Raw genomic sequence first — 24,670 nt, forward strand, 5'->3', positions numbered from 1 at the left:
TTTACAATGTGGCAACAGTAACAGTGGTGTCCATTATTCAGTGGAGGTGGAGGCAGCCTCAGCAGCGTGACAGCCAAGGCCTGGGGCAGTGGTGGCAGTGGCATCCCCACCAGAGGTAGTTGATTCCTGCCACTCAGCCTACCCTATTTCTCACCGTATTCTGACTTGGTTCTATGAGCCTCCTGACACCCTCATTAAAAAGTCCCCCTCTTTGCTGATCTGAGTCAATGTCTGTTGCTTGCAACCAGATTTCCTGACTGATCCTGAGGCATTAACCTCTAACTCTTCTCTGGGCTCTGACAAGCTAAGCCAAGGGGATTCCCTACTTCCGAGATTCTTCTCCAACCGTGTCCTAGCATTTCTACCTGGATGGCATACCCACTAGAGCCAATCTGAATCACCCTCTTCTACCCGGATCGTTTCCACCCCACTCCTGAGCCAAAACCCTGGAGTCAACCCACTTCTGCCCCCTTCCTCCCTTCATATCCAAACGGTTACTGATGGTTGTCAGTTTCTGATCATCTCAACTCCCATCTCTTCCTGGACCCCAGCCTCCTCGCCGACCTGCCTTCAGCCTCTCCTGCTCATCTCCGTTTCTCCATGGACTGTGCACATCCGAGGGCACCCGCGGGGTGGTCACTATGTACGTGAGCTTCGGGGTCAAACTAGAGCTGGAGTCAGTATTCACCCCACCACTCCCTGAAGTGTGACCTTAGCCAAGTTACTGAGGAGAATGACACCTTGTCCACGTTCGCCCAGGACGGCCCCAGTTTTAGTTTTGAAGGCCCCTGGGAAAATCCTATGTATATTTATACATTATTAATGATATCTATTTCTACTTAATGTAGGCTTGGTGATCACATCTGTGAAATAAGGCCCCCAGTAGTATTTAATCTGCAGTATTGTTCTGGTGATTGCTATGGGACATAGAAAGTGCTTGCCCTTAGTGAGCCTAAAATAAATGCTATCTACTTAAAACTACCTTCCACATGGCCTTCCATCCTTTTCCCTCCCAAAGCTCCTCGCGATTCGGAATTATACAGCTATTTGAAATGCTATAGCTAGCTGTGGCTAATAAATATTGTGGTCTCCCTCACCCGTTTCTGAATAGACAGATTCCATGACGGCAGGGGCCATGTCTGTTTTTTTCACTGTTGCTTCTGAGCCTAGAACAGTGCCTGGCACGTAGCAGGTATCCAGAAATATTTGTTGGATGAAGAAATGATGGATAATGAATAAAGACTAGCTGAATCTTAATACTCAAGACGCTTTGCTGTGATTTGGCTTCCGGTTTGAGGTGTAGATTGCGACTTCTTGAGATTCTTTGTTGGCAACAGAGAGCATCTCTGAATAACTGCATTAAAAAGGAATTTGTTGGAGTTGGAAAGAACCAGAACTAGGTTAACTCTAGAGACCTACATAATAGGAATTAATGGGCAGTTGCTTCAAGGCATCCATATCAGAATGACTCACTTCTGCCTAGGCCAGGAGTAGGATGGGCAACTTACTAGACCACAATTCAGTGACTGCCATTGACAGTTGTATAGGTCTGGCACTGCTCAATTCCAGAAGGTACCACTCAGCAATGTAAATGGATGAATCCAGGGCGCCTGGGTGGCTCAGTCAGTTAAGTGTCCGACAGTTCCGGTCATGATCTCACGACTCGTGAGTTTGAGCCCTGTGTCAGGCTCTGTGCTGACAGCTCAGAGCCTGGAGCCTGCTTTGGATTCTGTGTGTGTGTCTCTCTCTGCCCCTCCCCTCCCCCTCTCAAAAATAATAAACATTAAAGATTTTTTTAATAAATAAATGGATGAATCCTCTGGAGTTGTGCAGTGTGCCTATGCAAGCATATATATATATATATATATATATATATATATATATATATATATGGCAGACCTTAACAGAAGTGTGGTAGTTCCCCCGAGCAAAATTGAACTGATGTTATCAGAAAAAGGCAGCATGGATGTGAGGAGGAACCAAAAACACCAACAGATATCAGCCACAGATGAGTTGACTAGGTTAACATCAGTAAGGAGCCTGTCATCCTGGTAGTCAATGACAGCTGGTCCTTGCAAATACTGCCACCTGGTGGCCTTCGAGGAAACAGCATTATCCAATATCTGCTTTGCAGGCCTCCCTTTTGATGTCTTTTCTTCCTCTTTCCCAGCCTCCCTCCCTCCCTCCCACTTTCTGGCTTTCTCTCCTCTCCCTTTCTCTACCCTCCCAATCTCTCAGCTTCCCTCCTGATCCCTTGGCTCCACTCCCCTACCTGTCTCTTCCTCCCCCTAGACTCACTGACTAACTCAGACGCTCTAGAGACCAGTCCCTGAGTGTTGTGCTGGCCAGACTGAGCCCCAGAGTTGGGGACCCAGCAAGCTATAGAACTCAGACCATATCGCCTCTCATCACTTTCCCTATTTTCCTCTTCCTTCTTGCAGTATCTTCTCTCTTTTGGAAACCATGCACTCAGCAAACGTTTGATAGCTGGAGCACCACCTATATGCCAGCATCGGCCCGAGATCCACTAACTCTGCTGGAGATTCAGTGCGTGGCTTTCTACCCTTCCAAGACCTACTTACGTTGTATTGCCCAAATACCTCTGAGGAGAGATGCCCATACGCATATCAAAATAAATATGAGGCCATATTTCATTTCATTCTACTACAGCTATCAGGAAAATTGCTGGATGGTCATTCTATCCCCCAAAAGGATGTTGAAGTTTACCCCCAGTATCTGTCAGTATGACCTTATTTGGAAATAGGGTCTTTGCAGAGCATCAAGTGAAGATGAGGTCATTTGGGTGAACCTTAACCTAATATAACTGTATCCTTACAGAAAAGGGGGCGGGAGAATTTGGAGACAGACGCGTGCAGGGGGTAGATCATATGAAAACACGGAAGAATCCCACCTACAAGACAAGGGACGCCTGAGGCTACACAAAGCGAGGAGACAGGCAAGGAACAGATCTCCCTCACAGCGCTCAGCACAAACCACCCCTGCCCACACCTCGATTTCACACTTCCCGCCTCCAGAACCATGAGACGATGAATTTCTGTTGTTTAAGCCACCCTGTGGTGACACCTTTTTACACACTCTAATGGAGTGTGTAAACTACACACATCTGCACACTAATACAGATGGTGAGATGGCAGAAAGAATGGCTTGAGGACAGACAGAAGTTACTGAGACATTAAGGAAATTTTTGGAAAGAAAGTCCCTTAACATCAAAAATAAAATTTCCCGGGGCGCCCGGGTGGCTCGGTCAGTTGAGCATCTGACTTTGGCTCAGGTCATGATCTCGCAGCTCGTGAGTTCAAGCCCTGTTTCAGGCTCTGCGCTGACAGCTCAGATCCTGTGTCCCCCGCTCTCTCTACCCTTCCCCTGCTCTCTCGCTCTCTCGAAAATAAATACACATTAAATAAATAAGAATTTTAAAAATTCCCTATAAACCCGTACCTATAAGTGATGAACATTTAATATTTTCATTTCCAGTACTTATGTCCATGAGAGTTTGTGTGTGTGTTTATTCTATTTTCTCTCTTTACACAGAGATACACATTTGAAATTCAAATTAATAGGCCAAGGATGCCTTGATATTTCTCTTTCATTTTTTGTGTCTTTCATACATAGAATGGAAATATCATCCATTTTACTTCTGCATAGAAAAGTTATGTAGATGCACAAGGGAAAGTCCCTCTTCCTCCTAAATAATCTCATCTCCTGTGGATTACCATTGTTAATTTGGGAGCATATCTTTCTTTCTTTTTTTTTTTAATTTTTTTTTAACGTTTATTTATTCTTGAGACAGAGAGAGACAGAGCATGAACGGGGGAGGGGCAGAGAGAGAGGGAAACACAGAATCGGAAGCAGGCTCCAGGCTCTGAGCCATCAGCCCAGAGCCCGACGCGGGGCTCGAACTCAAGGACCGTGAGATCGTGACCTGAGCTGAAGTCGGAGGCTTAACCGACTGAGCCACCCAGGCGCCCCGGGAGCATATCTTTCTAAATGTTATCTAAGTTAATACCTACTTAAATGTGCATATCTTTATCCAAAAGTGTATATGTAAAAGATAAAGTTATGCTTTTTATATTTGTTTGCCTACTGTTGTATTTAAGAGTATACCATACTTTTCATTATTATTATTATTATTATTATTATTATTATTACACTCCCATAGATTTTCTTTCAGCGTGAATTCCTGGATAGATGTTTGAATTCTACCCCGCTTTCACACATTCAAAATATTTGTATGGATCCACCAAAGTAGGTGAAGGCTTCACTGTACGGCTACATTCTTCTGATTGCTCCCCTATAAAGAAGTTATCACATTTAGAATGTTCGTAGGGTCATTCCCGTGTGTTTTTTCTGATGCTCAGTGGGAAAAACAGTAGAAAGAATGAGATAAACGGCTTAAAGAAGAAGAAAAGTTTAGGAGGAAGATAAAGATTTTGGAATCATTCACGTTTGGGTGGACATTTCCGAGGCTGTAATCTTCGCTTCTCAGCTATAGTCTTCGACGAAGTTAATAAGCAACTTTTCTCCTTGTAAGAATAGTTAATAAGCGATCAGCCAAGCCCGGTAATCAAAGTCGACCTTCCTGGAGAAATCCTTCAGCAGGGGAGGGTGGAGGAGGGGGCGCGCGCGGGGCGGGGCCGCGGTGCCTTATGGGGACTGTAGTTCGGAAGCCGACAATCGCCCCTTAGGTAAGCTTGGGAAGGGCCGCCCGGAGGCTTCTTCTGCGCATGTACAGATCCTGGTGCTCTACCTGGGCGCTCCTTCCGGTTCTCTAGGTCCTTCCGGGGGCGGGTCGTGCCGGCTCTGAGCTGCTCGGGTTCTGCTGTTCGCTGTACTTGGTGCGAAGTGGAAGCGAAGCAGGTGCACCGGGGAGCTGCGGGAAGGGCTGGCGGGGGCCTCCGGACCCACGGGGGTCGCAGAGAAGGAGGGGCGGGGCTGACCTCGGTCCGACGAGGGGGGACACGCCCTTCCCCCCCGCCCCCCCCCCCCCCCCCCCCCGCCTCCCTCGGCAGGGAGGCCCCGAAGCGGGTTTCCAGTGGTCCAGGAGACGGGCGGCGAGAGCCGGGCTGAGCCCCTGACCCGCAGGCCTCAGGGTGGGCGCTCCCTGCAGCCCTTCTTTGCCTGAAGAAGGTGCTCTGTGAGGGTGGAAGTTTTGTGCATCCAAGTGACTAAAGCCTGATTCCAGAAGTTTCTCTGATGCCCTTGGCTTTGCAGGCTGTCGGGCTAGAGGGCAGCAGGGAAGGGAACACATAATCATTATGAGAAATAAATACTGTTATTGTTAGGCTAGTTGTTTTACACTAACGATCTGTTGGGATAAAGATGCGAGCTATGGCTGAAGGGAATGGCCAGGGTGCAGAATTGACTGGACCAGAGTCCAGTGAGGAGGGACTAGAGGGTGCGGGCGGAGATGTTGGCAGCATTGCATAAGATTTTAAGAGCCTGATGTTTGGGTTCAGGTCAGGTCCTGTCACAAAACAGCATCGCATCCCTGGGCGTGTTACTTAGACCAATCCTGTTTCCTCACCTGTAAAATGGACACAGGTCCGGCCCACCAGGCACTTGACCCTTGGGACTCCCAAGTGTAAGTTCCAGCTGCTGGAAATGTGGCTCCAAGGCCCAGGCTGAAACAAAACCAGGCCAGTGAAGTAGGAAGCAGCAGGCCTCGGGAACAGAAATCACGACGGGAAGAACATATTCCTGAACTGAAACCTCTCCCTAGAGTTTCAGTGTGGAGGCAGAAGAATCCTGGAAAGGAACGTGCTCAAGTTACTGGCCAGAATTTTCCCCTCTGGTGTGAGCAAAGTCTGGGCGATAACACCGTAATTGTAGCTCAGCAAAACTTCAGTTCAACTTTCAAAAGAACGATGGGAGCTGCAATTGAAGGGAATGGGCAGGATGAGAATCTGATATGAAAAGACACTTTCCTGAAGGATTTGGGGGCTATGGGTTGAGGAAAAGGAAGGAATAGGGACCAGCTATAGCCAAGGAAATGGTTTCTCATCACTTCCCAAGCACGTATGTGTCATTCCCTGTACCCTCCGCTCTCTGTTTATTCTGAGCTGCTCAGACCATATTTACCACCACCCTTGGGATTCATTGAATGGCCCCCTTATAGAATCGCAGTGGAGGTGAAGAGAAGGTTTCTAAAACTCTGTAACTTTGCCTTATTTTTTTTTACGCTTATTTATTTATTTACTTTGAGAGATACAGAGAATGCAGGTGGGGCAGGGGCAGAGAAATGGGGAGAATCCCAAGCAGGCTCCACGCCATCAGCGCAGAGCCCATGTGGGGCTTGAACTCACGAAACCATGAGATCCTGACCCGAGCCGAAATCAAGAGCCAGATGCTCAAATGACTGAGCCGCCCAGGCACCCCACTCTGCCTTATCTTATAATTAGAACTCAGAAAGTAAATATCCAGCTACACAGTTGGCTGGTAACAGCCAAGAACTGAATCAATGTCTCGATTTCCAGGTCAGGGCTCTATCGTCTCCCACCTTTAGCTTAAAGCAAGTTTCTCAGCAAAAGCTCCTCTTGTGAAACTTCATCTAAGAGAGGCCAGACAAAAAGGCAAACATCTGAAAACACTTGCTCTCCTTTCTGAGCTTCTGGATTCTCTGCCCTCAAGCGGCTAAAAAATATTAGGAAAATAGGTAAATGACATCATTTCAACATTTCCTGTGCCAATAAGTATTGTAATCCTAGTATTTTTAATGCTGGAAAAGTGTTCCAAACTTTGTATATCCTAAATTTTATTGTTCCAGTTATTGCACACAGGTTCTTTTTGATTTTTTCAAAGGCTTAAATTGATGGTAATTCCATAAAAAACCAACGGTTTATATTCACTCAGTAAGAAAAGTTCTCTGTGATCATTTCAGAATTATAAACAGGCAAGTGGAGGGGCGTTTGGGTGGCTCCGTCGGTTAAGCATCTGACTTCAGCTCAGGTCTTGTCTCACGGTTTGTGAGTTTGAGCCCCGCGTCCATGTCTGTGCTGACAGCTCAGAGCCTGGAGCCTGCTTCGAATTCTGTGTCTCCCTCTCCCTCACCCACTCACACTCTGTCTTTCTCTCTCAAAAATAAATAAACAGTAAAAAAAAAAAATTTTTTTAAGTAAATGGACAAGTGGATAATCAGGCACCAGATTGGTCAAAGGACCACTCTCTTGATAAGTAATCCTAAGCCGCTGAGTTACCCAGACCTCTCACGATTCCATTCCTCATTCTTCCTTACCCAGCTCTGGTATCACCACTCTTGGCCCTTTCTCAAGAGCATCCGAAAATGAACAAATCCCAGGTAAGTTGTTTAGGGCCTTACTTCCCACATTTTACAGTGGATTTCGAGGAGGCTGATAGTAATTTGTACATGCAGATGAAATAGTAGAAACATGTAAAATAAAGCATCAGAGAAAAGTATCAGATCACCACCGGAAAAGCTGGCATAAATATACAGAAATCATATGTTCCTATGGACTTACTCAAGTTGTACCAGAAAGGCCCAGATAATATGAGCTAGGTTTTACACTGGCTATTTGAATGGCTTTCTTGTCATTTTCTTAGATGGTCTCTGAATAACTGACACAGAGGAGAGTCTTGCCAAGGCAGTGGGTTTTCTGTGACTTTGTTCTCCATTATTAGAGGGGAGCGATTCATTGTCATCTGAATAGACACCATGCAGATGATTCCCTGTGATCTAGTTTTTATCCAGGGATAAAAACTAGAATAATGGATTGCATGTTCCCCGAATAGTGCCCTATAACTATTTCTTTCAGCTTTATCTTTGAAACAGGCTTAGAGGGAACAATGCAGTGTTCTGTTCTGTGGATAAAACGTCCTCACTTGACGGTCTCATTTCAACTCGCTTCATGTAGTCTTGTATCTGTTCCCACCACTCCCACGGATCTGGTCAAAGTTGGCAGTAGCCCAAATATTTTCACACCCAGCGGGTGTTTTCCAGTCCATGCTTTATTGAATCTGTTGCCTCTGACAGTCGATAATATAGATTATAATATAATCTAGCTTGGTAATTTCTAAATTATTTTAGACCCCTCCCTAAAAATCATCTAAGAGCCACTGATTTCATGCAAATATCCAACATTGCTTATATGTGTACAGCTGATTATTGTATGCTGTGCACTTACTCCCACTTTGCATTCTACGGAAGTTGAATTGTCTTCAGAGATAATGTTATCTTTATTATTTTTTAATATTTAAAAAAATTTATTTTGGGAGAGAAAGAGAATGCGTGGGGGAGGGGCAGACAGAGAGGGAGAGAGAATCCCCAGCAGGCTCTGCGCGGTCAGTGCAGAGCCTGACTGGTGACTCGATCCCACGAACCAGGAGATGACCTGAGCCAAGATCAAGACTTGGACACTCGACCAACTGAGCCGCCCAGGTGCCCCGATAACTCAATCTTTAATACAGGGAAAACGTTCATCCAACAGCAGTTATATTGTGTTGACTCTCATAAGGACCTCATCGATTGGATTTTGACCTCATCTTGATTTTATCTGCAAAGGTCCTATTTCTAAATAAGGTCACATTTGCAGGTAGCAGGGTGTGAGATCATAGAAAATACATATATCGATTTCTGCTCCTGGTTCGTGGCACAGAGCTCCTAAACCCCTTAGAGTTTCATCGCTGACCGTGGTGTCTTTTCTTGTAACGGGGTGACTCTTGGTGGGCTCCTGGATGGGAGACAGTCACCAGAAGGACCAAGCCACGATTAGAAGCTTGAAATTTTTCAGCCCACCCCCATTCTCCAGAGAGGGGAGAGGGGCTAAACGTGGAGTTCATGATCCATCGTGCCTACATGATGAAGCCTCTGTAACAAAAATGCCAATAGCACGGGCTTCGGAGACCTTCCAGGATGGCGATGCTGGGAGAGTGGCGGCCCCAGGACGGACATGGAAGCCCTGTGCCCCTTGGCATAGCAGGTCCCACACATCTCTTCCGGTAAGATGTTCGTCCTTACCCTTTATCTCTTTTTATAATAAACTGGTGAACAGCAAGGACACTTGCCCTGGGTTTTGTGAGCTGCTCTAACAAATTCATCAAACTCGAGAAGGGGATCATAGACCCTCTGATTTGTAGCTGAAGGGTCAACACAGATGACGACCTGGTCTCATGATTGGCGTGGGGGGGTTGGGCAGTCTTGTGGGACCGAACCCTTAACCTGTGGGGTGTGACACTGTCTCCAAGTACATAGGATCGGAATTGAGTTACACTGCAGGATACCTGGCCCAGGTCACAGAATTGCTTGGTGTGGGAAACCCGCCCCCCCCACCCAGCCCAGCACAGCTAGTGTGGTTGTTGCGTGAGAGTAAAGGAGAAACACAGGAGGACAGAGTGTCTCTGCACATGGAGGTTAAGAGTTCAGCTCAACCCACAAACATCCTGTTAGATTATATCTTCAGATGTGTGACAACGAAAACAAAGTAAATAAGAATTTCGTGATTAAAAGCAAAAAAAAAATTTAGTTGTATACCCTAGGTTAGTATTCAGATGACATTTCAAGTTTAAATAGAAGCCTTTAGGGACACCTGGATGGCTCAGTTGGCTAAGCGTCTGACTTCAGCTCAGGTCATGATCTCACAGTTCGTGAGTTCGAGCCCTGCCTCAGGCTCTGCGCTGCCAGTGTGGAACCTGCTTGGGAATCTTGCTCTCCCCTCTCTGCCCCTCCCCCCCCGACTTGCACTTTCTCTCGCTTCCAAAATAGATAAACTTCAAAAACATAAATAAGCATTTATAACTTTGCTCTCCATTACCTATCACACCAACAACTCCAGTGAAACAATGTAAACATCTTAAGTGATTTTAATATTAAAATTCGATTGGAAATAAGCAGAAAACAAAAATTTGTGCTGACATTTTATAATGTCTTGAATAGCCTAACTTTTGCATGAGGACTTTTTTCTTTTTCTTGTAATTGAGGAATTATGGCTTCTAATTAGTGATAGCCCCCAGGAGACATGGCAGATGTCAAAAAGTACATGAGAATTTTTGTTGAGATCGAAATTTCTGTTGAGCTTAGTGATGGCAAATTTGGAGGACAAGACTTTTCAGAAGATGTTCTGTTCTATTAAAGCTTTTTTTTTTTTTAAATTTTTTTTTTTAACGTTTATTTATTTTTGGGACAGAGAGAGACAGAGCATGAACGGGGGAGGGACAGAGAGAGAGGGAGACACAGAATCGGAAGCAGGCTCCAGGCTCTGAGCCATCAGCCCAGAGCCCGACGCAGGGCTCGAACTCACAAACTGCGAGATCGTGACCTGAGCTGAAATCGGACGCTTAATCGACTGAGCCACCCAGGCGCCCCTCTTTCTTTTCTTATAGACTTTAGAATTAGCAGTTTGATCCTGATAGGAGCCATGTTGGAAAGGTTAATGGATTTGAAGCACGTGAAATAGTTCGTTTAATTTTAACTCTAACCTAGAATTTTGAGAACCAAGTTTAGGAGTAAGGAGTCCACTGCACAAATTTTTTTCTCTTTATCCCAATAACCATTTCCATTTCTATAGTTGTATTGATAAGTGTGGATGATTTTTTTTTTTTAAGAGAGGGAGAAAACAAGTGAGCAGGGGAGGGGCAGAGGGAGGAGACCGAGAAACGCAATAATCTACTGGTGAACAGCAAGGACACTTTTCCTGGGTTTTGTGAGCTGCTCTAATAAACTCATCAAACTCTGGAAGGGGGTCATGGGACCACACTGGGCGTGGAGCCTGACACGGGGCTCAATGGCACAACCATAAGATCACGCCCTGAGCCAAAAGTCAAGAGTTGGACGCTTAACGGACTGAACCACCCAGCTGCCCTGATTCTGTACTCATTTCAAAAACTTATTTCAGTTGTAAGAGCAAAAAACAAAAAAATCTTATTTCAGTTGTATCTTCAGCTTATATATAACTTAATCTATAAAACTACAAGGGGTCTTATTTATAAAGGTAAGCCATATATATATATATCACACATACATATACACACGTGTGTGTGCATATATATATACACACACATATATATACACACATATATATATATGCACACACACACAATTTTCTTAGAGATAAACACATAAGGAATAAGACGAGGAGGGGCCACGTCTGGGGATTACACAATTTAGCTCTGTGCCAGCCACTGTAACATCTAGGAAAGCAGAAAGACATGGGAATAACAAAGAAGAAACAGGATGTGGTCTTCTGGTCACTTTCTGTGGATCGAGGCCAGTCGTTAAACAGACTTGTTAGGCCACACCTGTCCCAGCTGGCTGAACAGCGAGAAGTTGCTACCAGTAATGATGGGAACCGATTCAGGGAAGTATAATTAGATCTCTGACCCAAGGCCCGAATGGATTCAGCATCATACACCCGTGTTAGCACATAACTAGAAGACTTAGTATTTATTCATTAAAGCATACAGGAAATCAACTTACTTCAAATTACAGGGCAAGTAATAGATACTCTGCGTCCTGAATCTAACTAGAACTGTTGCCATTCGTCCATCTCTTTTGATTCTCTAGATACATCGAAGCAGTGTGTAACTACTCGGGGAGGCTGGATGTTCCAGAGTTATATCTGCTTTGACTAGAGGGAGAAGCCATTACACCCCAACCATCAACCTTTAGATTTATGTCCACTCTTAGCCTTTTAGCCTTCAAATCATGATCAGCTTGGGTGCCCGGGTGGCTCAGTCTGTTAAGCATCCGACTTCAGCTCAGGTCGTGATCTCACAGTCCGTGAGTTCAAGCCCTGTTTTGGGCTCTGTGCTGACAGCTCAGAGCCTGGAGCCTGCTTCGAATTCTGGGTCTCCCTCTCTCTCTGCCCCTCCCCTGCTCATGATCTCTCAGTCTCCCGAAAGTGAATCAACACTAAAAAAAAACAAATTTAAATCACGATCAGCTTTTCCTTTTTCATGGTCCATTGGCAAAGTGTCTTCTTTTTTGATAGTTCTAATTCCAAAGAGAAGGCTTTCCCCTCCCCTGCCCCCTTAGTTATGCTTAGATTCAGGTTGGATCATCTCCCTACAAAAGTTTACATCTTTAGAGAGCTGGCTCCATTAAAAATAGGCTTTTTATTTCATCCAGCGAAAATAGATTATGAACAAGCAACAAAACCAGCGTTCTTTTCGCTCCACGCTTCCAGCCACCTCCTAGCCTACTTTTCACGATAGGAGCAGCCTTCTACAATTTCCTGTCTCTGGTGAACATGTACAGCCATTTTTGCTCAAAAAAAAAAAAAAAAAATCCAGTCAATGCAATATATAGAGTATATTTCTAATCCCATCTGCGTCTCTTCAACATACACATATTTCTATTTCTCTGATGTTTTACACAAACGGCTTTGAGCAAAAACCTTTTTCCACATTGACCTCTTTTGCCAGAATTGGGAATTGAACCCAAACGTAAGTGCTTTCGAAAGGCCTCTCTGCCTCTTACAGCTGTTCAGGGTTTCTTTTTATCATGAGTTTTCTGATGTCGAGTAAGTTTGGAGTTTAAGCTAAAAGCTTTTCCACATTGGTTGCATACAAAAGGTTTCTCTCCAGTATGGATTTTCATGTGTTTGTTAAGATTTGAGTTATTGTTAAAGACCTTTTGACATTCACTACATTTATAGAGTTTTTCTTTGGTATGAATGTTTTTATGCCGGTTAAAATCTGAGCAGAAGCGAAAGGTCTTTTGGCATTCGGGACACGTAAAGGGCCGCTCTTCAGAATGAGTTTTCTGATGTTTAATGACGCTTGACTGATACTTGAAGGTTTTGTCACAAACATTACACTTGTATGGCCTCTCTCCAGTATGACTTCTTTGATGTTGAGTTAGGTCTGAGAAACGGACAAAGGTCTTTTTACAGCTGCTACAGATGTACTGTTTCTCTCCAGTGTGAACGTGTTGATGACGCTGTAGATCGATGAGCTGCGTAAAGGCCTTTTCACAGTTGTCACATGAAAAGGACTTCTCTCCACTATGAATTTTCTGATGTTTTTTAAGATTGGAGCTGCTCTTGTAGGACTTGTCACAGTCATTACATTTGTAGGGTCTCTCTCCGGTATGGACCCTCTGATGGAGGACAAACTGTGAGTATGGGCTGAAGTCCTTTTTGCAATAATTACACGTGTAGCATTGCTTTCTCACGTGAATTTTTTGGTGCTGCATTTTCTCTGCGAAACTGTCAAAGGCCCTTCCACAAGACTTGCAGGCAAAGAGTTTCTTTTGAGAATGAGGTTTTTGGTGGAGGATCAGGTTTGGCCTCTTGCCGACGTGAAGCCTGTGGTGAACGTTAAAGGAGGAGAGAAACCTGAAGGCCTTTTGACACACACCACACTTGTAGGGCTTCAGACTGCTGTGCGCACCCTGGTGCTGAATAAACTTGCAAGTCCTGTTAAAGGTTTTTCCACACTGGTTACACTCCAAGTGCTTATCCAGAATAGAGAGTCTTTGAAGCGTTGTAAAGGATGAGGGATGTCTGAAGGCCTTTGCGTTCTGGCCCGGTTTGTGGGCTTTCTGTACCGTGTGAATTCTCTGATGTCCAGTAAGATGGGAGAGGTGGCTGAACGCCATGCCGCAGCCCTCACAGTCATAAGGCTGGACAAAGGTACAGAACTTTTGATATTTCGCATGGTGACAGCTCGGTCTGATGCTAGTCACAGATTCACTAAGGGCATGATAACTGGCCAGTGCTGGCTGACATGCTGTCGGGAGAACAATAGGAGGGAAGCCGAATTAAATTCAGGCCCTGACGGGGCGCCTGGGTGGCTCAGTCGGTTAAGCGTCCGACTTCGGCTCAGGTCATGATCTCGCGGTCCGTGAGTTCGAGCCCCGCGTCGGGCTCTGTGCTGACAGCTCAGAGCCTGGAGCCTGTTTCAGATTCTGTGTCTCCCTCTCTCTGACCCTCCCCTGTTCATGCTCTGTCTCTCTCTGTCTCAAAAATAAATAAACATTAAAAAAAAAAAATAGGGTCATGGGTTTGAGCCCCACGTGGGGTTTAGAGATTACTTAAAGGCAAAAAAAAAAAAAAAAAAAAATTCAGGCACTGCCACAAACATCAAGATCATTAGTAAGTGGGGTACGGGGAGGGAACGGCTCAGTGACTGGGGACTTCAGAGAGGTAGGAGGAAGGAGAGACCCATTCTCCAAGTAGAAGAAGAATTTAAACGACCAACAGGTGGCCCGTGAAAGATTTCTGTAAACTTAAAATACTTACATTGGTGACCGTGTTAAAAAAAAAAAAAAAAAAAAAAGGCAAGTAGTTAAAATTTTAAATACCAAATCACCAAAGCTTAAAGAATCTAAAAAGAATCACATGAAATTCTAGCGGGGAGTAAAGGTTAATTTTCATTAAGATCCTTTAAAATAGCTCTGGCATATAGATACAGCAATTTGTAAAAGTGATTATACTTTATTTTCCATTAAACGATAAAATTGGGGGTCTTTATATGAATAGATATAAACCTGGCTTCTTAATTTTACTGGCGTATGATGTAGATTTTATATATTTTACTGTAGGACAGAGTCAATATTGATTGGGCCAGTGCTCTACTTGGGTGGTTGAGTTGTATTTTTGTTACTTCAAAGAACACCAAGCACATCTTATATATCCATCCTTGTAAAATTTTTTTGAAATGAATTCTAGGCATAGATTCTTCAAAATGAGAGGGAGTCCCAAATTCTGATACACACACTACACTCAAGCTTTATGATGCACAAGCACATCATTTTCTAGTATCTTGATGACCTACTCTGTTAAACTTAACTTTTTTGTCAGACTGTGGGGCTAGAAGTTCTAGCTTTCGTGATAAAGAAACCTAAATTAAAATTGGTTAATTGCTAGGGGAAAAAATCATTTTGAGCATTTCTGCAGAACATAGAAAGTTTTATATAGATTAATAAATATAAAAAATTTTACAGTGCCAAGATGGTGAGCTAGCATGGGTTTCTGTGATCTTCCTCATTCTAGATCTTGAGAGGTACTGAAGTGAAAATGGATGGGTACCGAGGAATAGTTTAAAACAGACAGGAGTAATATTTTCTAAAAGATAAAGGTCATTATAACATAAGACAGGATCAGGTGAGAATTAAAAAGAACAAAGTAGAAATAACTGGTTTGAAGGTATAAGGTTTAAACAAACTTAATACTTCACATTTATAGCAAAATTATGCAAAGACAAAGCAGGAACATGGAGATCCTGGTTGGAGAACTTGAGGAAAAGGGCTGAAGAACTCAGAAGCTGGAATAGAAGGACTAAAAGAGAAGGATCACCATCCATTAATAGAAGTCCTCGAGAGGAAAGGAAAAAAAAAAAAAAAAGGTGAGAGGATTTACCAACTTCACATGGCTGAGTACGTGGGCAGCTGGAAGAGAGGAGAAAGGAAGGACCAGAAAAAAAAAATATTCGAGGGAATAATGACCAAAAACTTTTCCAACACAATGAAAACTATAAACCCACACATTCAAGGAACCCCACAAACCCAAACTTGAGAAACGTGGAGAGACACCAAGGCACATGATGATCAGATTGTTCAAGATCAGCAATAAAGAGAAAACTTTTTTAAGAATAAAAAAGACATTCTGCACATTGAACAAAGATCAGGATGATGAAGGACATCAGATTTCCCACTGGAAACACTACAGGCAAAACAATAACAAAAAAGGGAGTAGAGCAAAAATTTTAGTATCCTGAAAACAAACAAAAAACACCCTACCAAGCAGAATTCTTGCGTCCAGCAAAAAACTTTCAAAAATGAAGGCCAGGGTGTCTGGGTGGCTGAGTTGGTTAAGCATCTGACTTCAGCTCAGATCATGATCTTGCGTTCCATGGGTTGGAGCCCCACAATGGGCTCTGTGCTGACAGCTCAGAGCCTGAAACCTGCTTTGGATTCTCTCTCTCTCTCTCTCTCTCTCTCTCTCTCTCTCTCTCCCCCCCCCCCCCCACCTTTCTCGCCCTCTGTCTCTTCCTCTCAAAATTAAACCTAAGAAAAAAAAAGCAAAAAAAAAAAAAAATTCAGAAATACAGAAGTTGAAAGATTTCCAGCAGAACTATACTACAAGCAAATGTAAAAGATTTAAATTTTTAAAGATTTTAAGGCAAAAGAAAAAGGCTACCAGGTGGAAATTTGGCTCTATACAAAGGAACAAAGAATATCAAAAATTGTAACTACATGGTAAATATGTAAGGTTTTAAAAATTACCTAAGGCTCTTTAAAAGAGTATTGGGGCACTGGATGTCTCAGTCAGTTAAGCATCCGACTTCGGCTCAGGGCATGATCTCCTGGTTTGTGAGTTCAAGCCCTGGGTTGGGTCTGTGCTGACAGCTTGGAGCCTGGGGCCTGCTTTGAATTCTGTGTGTGTGTGTCTCTCTCTCTGCCCCTCCCCTGCTTGCTCTCTTTCTCTCTCTCTAAAATAAACATAAAAAAAAAAGTATTGGCTGATTAAACACAACAACAGTGCATTGTGGGGCTTGTAACAGATGGAAAAGTAGATGTGTGACAACAGCATAAAGGCCAGGTGGAGAGAAATGGAAGAACTGGTGTATTAAAGATGGATACTACAAACCCAAACCTTAATGCAATCACAAACATAAAGAGTTATAGCTAATAAGCCAACAAAGAAGATAAAGTAGAATTCTAAAAAGATAGTCAACTCAAAAGAGGGCCATAAAGGAGACAAAGGGGAATAAAGAACAGATGTGACAAATCAATAACAAGATGTGTTCAAACCTAACCATATCAATAATCATATTAAATGTAAATGATAATAAACTAGGTTTCTCAGTCGGGGCATTATTGACAATTTGTACCAGATAATTCTTTGTTGTACAGACTGTCTTGTGCACATAGGGTATTTAATAGCATTTCTGGCCTCTGCCCCCTAAATGCCAGTAGCACTCTCCCATCCCCAGCTGTGACCACCAAAAAGGTCACCAGACACTGGCAGATATCCTAAGGGGACAAAATCCCCTACACACACACACACACACACACACACACACACACACACACACACACACACTGAGAACTACTGGTATAAATATTCCAATTAAGAAGGTAGAGATTATCGAGATTGAATAAACAAAGCCAAATTATGTATTCTGTAAAGAAACTCACTAAGTATTTAAAGACACAATTAAGTTAAAAGGAAAAGGATGGAAAATATGTCCACCCTGTTACCAGTCAAAAGAAAGCTTGAGTGGCTAGTAGACAAAGCAAATCTCCGAGCAATAAATATTTCCAGGAATGAAAATATTCTGTAATAATAAAGTGATCAGTAGCATAGCAACCTTGAAGTTCATGCACCACAGAGCTTCAAAATACATTACAAAGAAATAGACAAACTCACAATTATAGAGATCTCAATACCCTTTTCTCAATAATTGATTAAAGAAGTAAGCAGAATATCAGCAAATATGTGATAGGTTTGAACAGCACTATCAAGCAACTAGATCTAATTGCTGTTTATGGAACATCAACCACAGAATACACTTCTCAAGTGCACAAGGAAACATTTCCCAAATTGGACCACATTCTGGCCATAGAACAAGTCTTAACTCAAGAGGATTCAAGTAATGCAAAGTAGGCTCTCTCACTCTAGCAGAATTTAAAATTTAGCAGAAAAATCCCTGCAAAATCCCTCAATATTTTCAAACTAATATACTTCTAATTATGTAAACAAATGAAAAGAGAAAAAGTATTTTAACTGAAGGAAAATGAAGACACAATATGTAAGAATTTGTGAGATGCTACTAAAGCAGTATTTGGGTAAAATTCATAGCACTAAGTGTCTATATTAGGAAGAAGAAAGGTCTCAAATCAAGGACTTCAGCTTCCACTTTAAAAAAATTTTTTTATAAGAGCAAATTAAACCAAAGTAAGCAGAAAAAAAAGGAAATAAAAAAGAAGAAATCAGTGACCTAGAAAATAAGAAACCAATACAGACAAAAACAGTGGAACAAAAAGATGATCCAGAAAAGTGATAAACCTACCCAGACCTATCAGGGAAAAAAGGAAGACACAAATTACCAACATCAGGAATGAAAGTGGTGACCTACCTACAGATTCTACAGCCATAAGAAGGGGAGTAAGGGAAGGGGTACCTGGGTGACTTGATACCCATAAGGTAATAACACCAGGGGCACCTAGGTGGCTCAGTTGGTTAAGTGACTTTGGCTCAGGTCACGATCTCATGGCTCATCAGTTCAAGCCCCGCATCGGGCTCCGTGCTGACAGCTCAGAGCCTGGAGCCTGTTTGGGATTCTCTGTCTCCCTGTCTCTGTCCCTCCTCCCGCTCATGCTGTGTCTCTCAAAAGTAAATAAACATTAAAAAAAATTTTTTTAAACAGTATGTTGCACTACAAAATAAGGCATATATGTAGGTATATAGAGGTACACACACTACATGCACACACATACGACATGTAAAGATCTCAGAAATAGAAATGGAAAGAGAGGACACTTTTCACAACACGTCATGTAAATTAAAATGCGCTCATATATGAAACAGTATTTTATATCTGATATGTGCATAGGTAACATAGGAAATACATCAGACAGGCTGTGGGTAGAGAGAACCAGACTGGAGTACAGAGGAAGGGAATATAAAATAATGGGGGATTCTCGAATAGAGAGACAGTGATCATTAGCTATCAACTGAAGAATCTGACTGAATTCTCCTTACATGATTGCCAGTCTGCCCACCACCTCATTGCCAGCCATACTGTGTAAACTGTAATACTCAAATTGGTGTGTGTGTAAGTGGTGAAAGCAAACAGGTTTGTTTTCTAAAACCACAAGTCTGAAGAGAGGAGGAAAAAATACTGTAGGAAATCTAAAAGTGACTACAACTTGATAGAAAAGTATGCAGCAGCACACAGAGAATGAGAAGGTAAGGAAGAAAGGCAAAACACTAATGGAATAGTGAGAAAGTCCAGAGAGGACCCCTCTGAATAGATGAACGAGCTTGGCGTGAGAAAGGTGTTTGGGCCAGGTCAGGAAGTTTTTAAAGAATAAGAAGGGGACACCTGGGTGGCTCAGTCGGTTGAGCGTCCGACTCCAGCTCGGGTCATGATCTCACGGTTCGTGAGTTCGAGCCCTGCATCGGGCTCTGTGCTGACAGCTCAGAGCCTGGAGCCTGCTTCCGATTCTGTGTCTCCCTCTCTCTCTGTCCCTCTCCCCCTCACGCTGTGTCTTTCTCTCAAAAATAAATAAACGTTAAAAAAATTAAAAAAAAAAAAGATTAAGAAGGCCCAGTGTTACTTGGAAATCTTGTGAACAATCTTACAAAAGCTTTGAATTTCTTCCTGGGTTCCACACCCTCTTCCCAAAATGTCTATTACAGTCTATATGCATTTTGGGATTTTATTCCACTCTGGATCTAATAACGTCCCAAGCCAGATCATCATCTGTTCCAGCTTTTAACTTTCTATCCCCGGACTTTCAGGAGTCTGCCTTCTGTATTGTGCCCTGAAACTTAAACACATTTCTCTTAAATCCCTAGTGAACTTGCATTCCGGCAGTTTCTACTTTCTGTTGGTGATGGGGGTGTCCTTGCTCTCCATTAGATGGCGAATTGGATTGTTTTTCTGGGGATGGTTCATCTGATTAACCTATTAGCTTAATCTAGAGATAAAAAAAATCCCTCTCTAGAACTCTTTCTTGGGGGGGAAAAAAAGGCTTTTCAGGACACTTTTCTGAGCTAAGGCATTCATTCATTCTAATTACTGATCAGTTATTTGACCAGTTCAGTTATTCATACTTCTAACTCTTCACATGGTGATTTTAGCCTCAGGATTTTACCAGCATGCCATTTAATGTCGGGAGACTAGAGGTATAACAAAAGGAGTCCAGGGAGAGTAAGAAACATGCAGGGGGAAAATAAGAGTTCTTTGGAAGCCTGTGGGGAGCTCTTCTGTCACTTCAAGGGTCCAGGTTACTCTGACCAAGTAGTTGGGATATAAGAGAACAGTTTCCACCTGCTTGGTGCTTGTCAGTTACCTGGGCACGGAGCACCGGTCACTTCTCTCTCTACCATCAAGAGGTCTTTCCCTTGCTTCAAAGAGGATATGACTTCCGCCTTGTAAGTCCAGTGTCCTAAGAGAAACCAATGACCTTGATCATGCTGTGGTCATTACAGAATTTAGACCCACACTTTTCGGTAATAATGTATCTCCTTACCACCCTAAAAATCTCCCAGCAACCTCCAAAGTATTATTGTTTTTCTTTTTTAAAAAAGTACCACTCAGGGGCACCCGAGTGGCTCAGTCAGTTATGCGTCCAACTTCAGCTCAACTCATGATCTTGAGGGTCGAGAGTTTGAGTCCTCCTTTGGGGTGTCTGCTGTCGGCACAGGGCCTGCTTCGGATCTCCTGTCCTGCCCCGCCTCTCTCAAAAATAAACATTAAAAAAAAAAAAAAGGACCATCTACATTTATAACAGTTCCCCAGCTGTTTCTGAGGCACGCAGTACCCTGAGAAGCATGGTTCTTAAGGCAAGTGTGATGGTTTGGAAGATGGTGAATGAAGCTTGGGTCATCACAAGATGCAAATGTCCTTTCCTAGCATCACAGGGCTCCAGTCCTTTGCTGAAGGAGGTCAAGTTGAAATTCAGTCAAGCATTCTCAGGGGCTTTGAGATATTCACACAGAAGGAAAGATTCCACCACAGGCAGTTTTAAACCAGCAGGGAAAGATCTCCTTACCCAAAGACACAAGGTAATTAAACCAGCAGGGAAAGATCTCCTTACCCAAAGACACAAGGTAATTAAACCAGCAGGGAAAGATCTCCTTACCCAAAGACACAAGGTAATCACAGTTATCCAGCATCACATCCTTATACAACTGTCTCTCTTCAGGGCTCAGATAAGCCCACTGGTCCGGAGAAAAGATCACAGCCACGTCTCTAAATTTCACAGACTCCTGAAATAACAGTTTATGCTTTATATGTATGCAAGCTTCCGTGTGCCTCTTGGTAGTTTTCAAGTTGGGCATAAGAGGGTGACAGCATATAAGGATAGATAAGGGGACACCTGGGTGGCTCAGTCGGTGAGGCATCCAATGCTTGATTTCGGCTCAGGTCATGATCCCAGGGTTTGTGAGATGGAGCCCCGCATCGGGCTCTGTGCCGACAGCACGAAGCCTGCTTGGGATTCTCTCTACTCCCTCTCTCTGACCCTTTCCCACTCATCCTCCCTCTCTCTCTCAAAATAAACATTAAGAAAAAAGGATAGGTAAGAATGTGTGGCCGAAAGCGGTAATGGAAAGCAGAAACTGTAAGAAATATACTTTGCCCTTGTAGAGTTTGGGGAGGCAAAAATCACCCATCCTCATGAAAAAGGAACAGCTAAAGAAATATCTTTGGTGTATGTGCTGAAGTCTCAAGCCTGCCAGATTTCTGACTGGCACTTACACCGTCGACTTTCCTGGTTCCCAGGCTTTCTTGCTGGGGCTGGAACTACACCATCAGCCCTCCTGGGTCTCCAGCTCGCCAACTACAGATCTAGGGACTTCTCAGACTTTATAATCACATGAGTCCTTATAAGAAGTCCTGTGTATCTCCTGTTGGAGAATCCTAATGAATACAATCACTTGTTAAATGCCATGCAGTGTCGATTGATAAAGATTTACAATTACAGGAGCTGAGATATCGTGGGGCACCTGCAGAAATGAAGTAAATTTGTCCTTTGAGTGAACAGACCCCTATGGTTCTGCCATGATGGAGTAGCTGCCGGGAGTTGCCCCCTTGCCGTGAAAGAACTAAAAAGCTAGATAAATAAACAAGTCACTATTCTTACACTCTAGAAAGTGACATATCCAAGGCTGTGACCTTTGACAGAAGAAAAGCGCATGATCCTGGCATTCTCTTGGATGGCATTGCTAGGGTCACAGTGCAGGAACATAGAACCCAAGCTGGGATCTTGCTGGATGATGGGAGAGGATATCAGAGTTTGGAGCTTCCTTCCAACACAGCTGGGGTGTGGAGGGCAGGATGCTGGAGGGGGAGCCCTAAACACCTGTATAAGAATTTCCCTCAGGCCCTTGGTGGACATTGAAAATGTGCCTATACAGGACCAGACTTGTGAGAACAGCTCTTGGGATACAGAGTCCGACAGAACTCTTGGAGATCACTAACTAATCCTACTTTCTTGGGTTAGAAGGTAGGATTCCAGACTATTCCAGTGCTCAGGGAGAACAGCGTGACTGAGCATTTAGTGGAGGCCATACACCTAGAGTTGTTTTTGTTTTTTTTTTTTAAGTTTATTTGTTTATTTGGAGAGTGAGAGAAAGAGCTCAAGTGAGGGAGGGACAGAGAGAGAGGGAGACAAAGAACCCCAAGCCGGCTCTGTGCTGTCAGCCCCGAGCTCGACATGGGGCACGAACTCATGGAACCATGAGATCATAACTTGAGCCAAAACCAAGAGTCAGACACTTAACCAACTGAGCCACCCAGACACCCCCTAGATTTATATACCCAGTAAAGAGGTCCTTCGAAAATGAAGGCAGATACAAATTTATCAATTTGGATTTGAAAAGCTGAATGACCAGTAACCACAAGACAAAAAGAAACTTCTCTCCCAGAAGAAATAAGTTTTGATAAGTTTTTGTGTCTGCCTATTACGGATTCCTAACAGGTCCCCCCAAAAAGTTACATTAAAGTTCTAATCCCTGGTACCTCAGCATGTGACTGACTTGAAAATAGGGCTTTCACAGAAGTAATCAAGTTAAAATGAGATTAGGGTGGGCCTTACTCCAATGGGACTTATAAAGGGGAGATTTGGATCCAGAGACAGACATGCACAGAGGGACACTGCATGATGAGACGTGGGGAGAATGCGATGTAAAGAGAGAAAAGATTCGGGAGAGGAGTGTACAAGCCAAGGAGCGCCCAAGATTGCCACAAAACCAGCAGAAGGTAGGGTCGAGGCCTGGAACAGATTCTCCCTTACAGCCCAAGCAGCAAAATGTTTTCAGGCCCTGTAAATTCATATTTTAGGAAGGAAATCCGAAGAAAGTGATTCACCTGTGATATCACCTTGAGAAATGAAAGAGCCATTTTTCTTTCCTCCTCCTCCTCCTCCTCCTCCTCTTCTTAGGAGAAAGCAGACTCCTGGGAAGCCACACCTTCAAATCGAGGGCAGAAGCATGTGAAGCCAGGCACCCCAACCTCCATCCCCACCCCAAATCACTACCAACTCAACCACACAGAGGAAACCAGGAATACACAACAGCCTCCCAACCTTGACCTGCAGGCTCCCCTACAAGGGCCCCACAAGGAGCCCACACGTGATGCTGCAGCAGCTGCGATTTGGGGGCACATGGGGCCTCCCCCCATGTTCCAAAATGTGTAGCTCTGCTTTCCAGATCTACCCTGAACAAAGCTCCCTCCACGTCCCAGTGGAACAGAGCATGAACTCACCCCCTCGGAGAGGTCAGCTCCAACACGGTCAGCAAGCCCGGCACGCACCTGAGCCTGCTTATGTAGAGCCCGGGTCATCGCACCCAGAAACTTCTCATTTGCCAATCAAGGCCAGTAACTGCCCGCAGGCTCTCAGCCCTAATGGCCCCAACTATAGTATGAATAAGAAGGAGCAGGGAACACAGGAGTGTCTGGTCAAGGTCTAGGCTGAAAATTCCCAAGTGCTCTTTGTTCGTGCCTACTGTGTACCCCAATCATGATGTCATACAACACACACCGCAGAAGGGCTTGTGACACACTTCCCACTTAGAGCCTTGAGATGGGGGGATCTCACCTGATGCCCTCTACCCATATGAAGCAGCTGCACGGAGAAGAAGCAGTGAGGTGCCTTCAGTGGGGTGATGGTGTAAAAAGGCACCTCCTCTTTCCCTTGGCCCATCGGTGACTTGGGGGGAATGCGGTAGGTGCTGTTTGCCCCAGCAGGGGTTGTGGATGATGGGACGGTATGGTAGGCAGAATAATGACCCCACCACCAGCACCGCAAGAGGACCACATCCTAATTCCCAAAACCTGTGACTGTGTTACCTTACATAGCAAAAGGGACTTCACAGGTGTGATTAAGTTAAGGTTCCTGAGATGGGGAGAGTAGCCTAGAATGTCCAGGTGGGCCTGATGTAATCAAAAGGGCCCTTATAATAAGGAGGCAGGGGCATCCGCTGATGAGAGGGGGTTTAGAGTTAAGGAAGGGCAAGCAACCTCTAGATGCTAGAAGAGACAGGGAAATGGGTCCTCCCTAGAGCCTCCAGAAGGAACGCAGTCTTGCCAGTAGCTTGATTTTAGCCCCATGAGACCCATTTTGGACGTCTGGCCTCCAGAACTGTAAGGTAATCAATTTGTGTTGTGTCAAGCTGTACTCTGTGTTTGTGACGCTTTGTTAGAGCAGCAGTGGAAACTGATGTAGGGGCCAGAGGCAGAGGGTCAGGGTTGGGACGAGATGGGCACAGAGTGCAGATGTCTGGAGCAGAGGCCATGAAAGAGCATGCTAGGTGGAGATGCTCGCTTCCACCCAAAGGCTAGGGTGACCACACACAGCAGCAGGACAGAAGCCCAAGCAGGGTAAGATGCCCCACACAGAAGCCAGCTGGGCCCAGAGGACAACACCAGACCTGAGACCCAGTCCCCTGTTCCTTTGCCTCCCATTTAACTCCACGCAGGGGAACGCTTACCTCTGAGTCCAAAACATGAGGACGGGGAGCGA

General features: G+C 44.1%; 1 long non-coding RNA gene across 1 annotated transcript in view; it reads left to right on the forward strand.

Annotated features, from left to right (window-relative positions):
- The first annotated feature begins 4,779 nt into the window (after window positions 1–4,779).
- LOC109272332 (uncharacterized) overlaps window positions 4,780–24,670 on the forward strand; it is a 46,327-nt gene continuing 26,436 nt past the window's right edge. The window contains exons 1-2 of the long non-coding RNA XR_002082417.2: window positions 4,780–4,878; window positions 7,257–7,315. This is a non-coding gene — a long non-coding RNA (uncharacterized LOC109272332). The remainder of the gene's footprint in view (window positions 4,879–7,256; window positions 7,316–24,670) is intronic.

The sequence above is a fragment of the Panthera pardus genome, unplaced genomic scaffold (assembly GCF_024362965.1).
Source record: "Panthera pardus isolate Hobbes unplaced genomic scaffold, ASM2436296v1 HiC_scaffold_25, whole genome shotgun sequence".
In the NCBI taxonomy this organism is placed as follows: domain Eukaryota; kingdom Metazoa; phylum Chordata; class Mammalia; order Carnivora; family Felidae; genus Panthera; species Panthera pardus.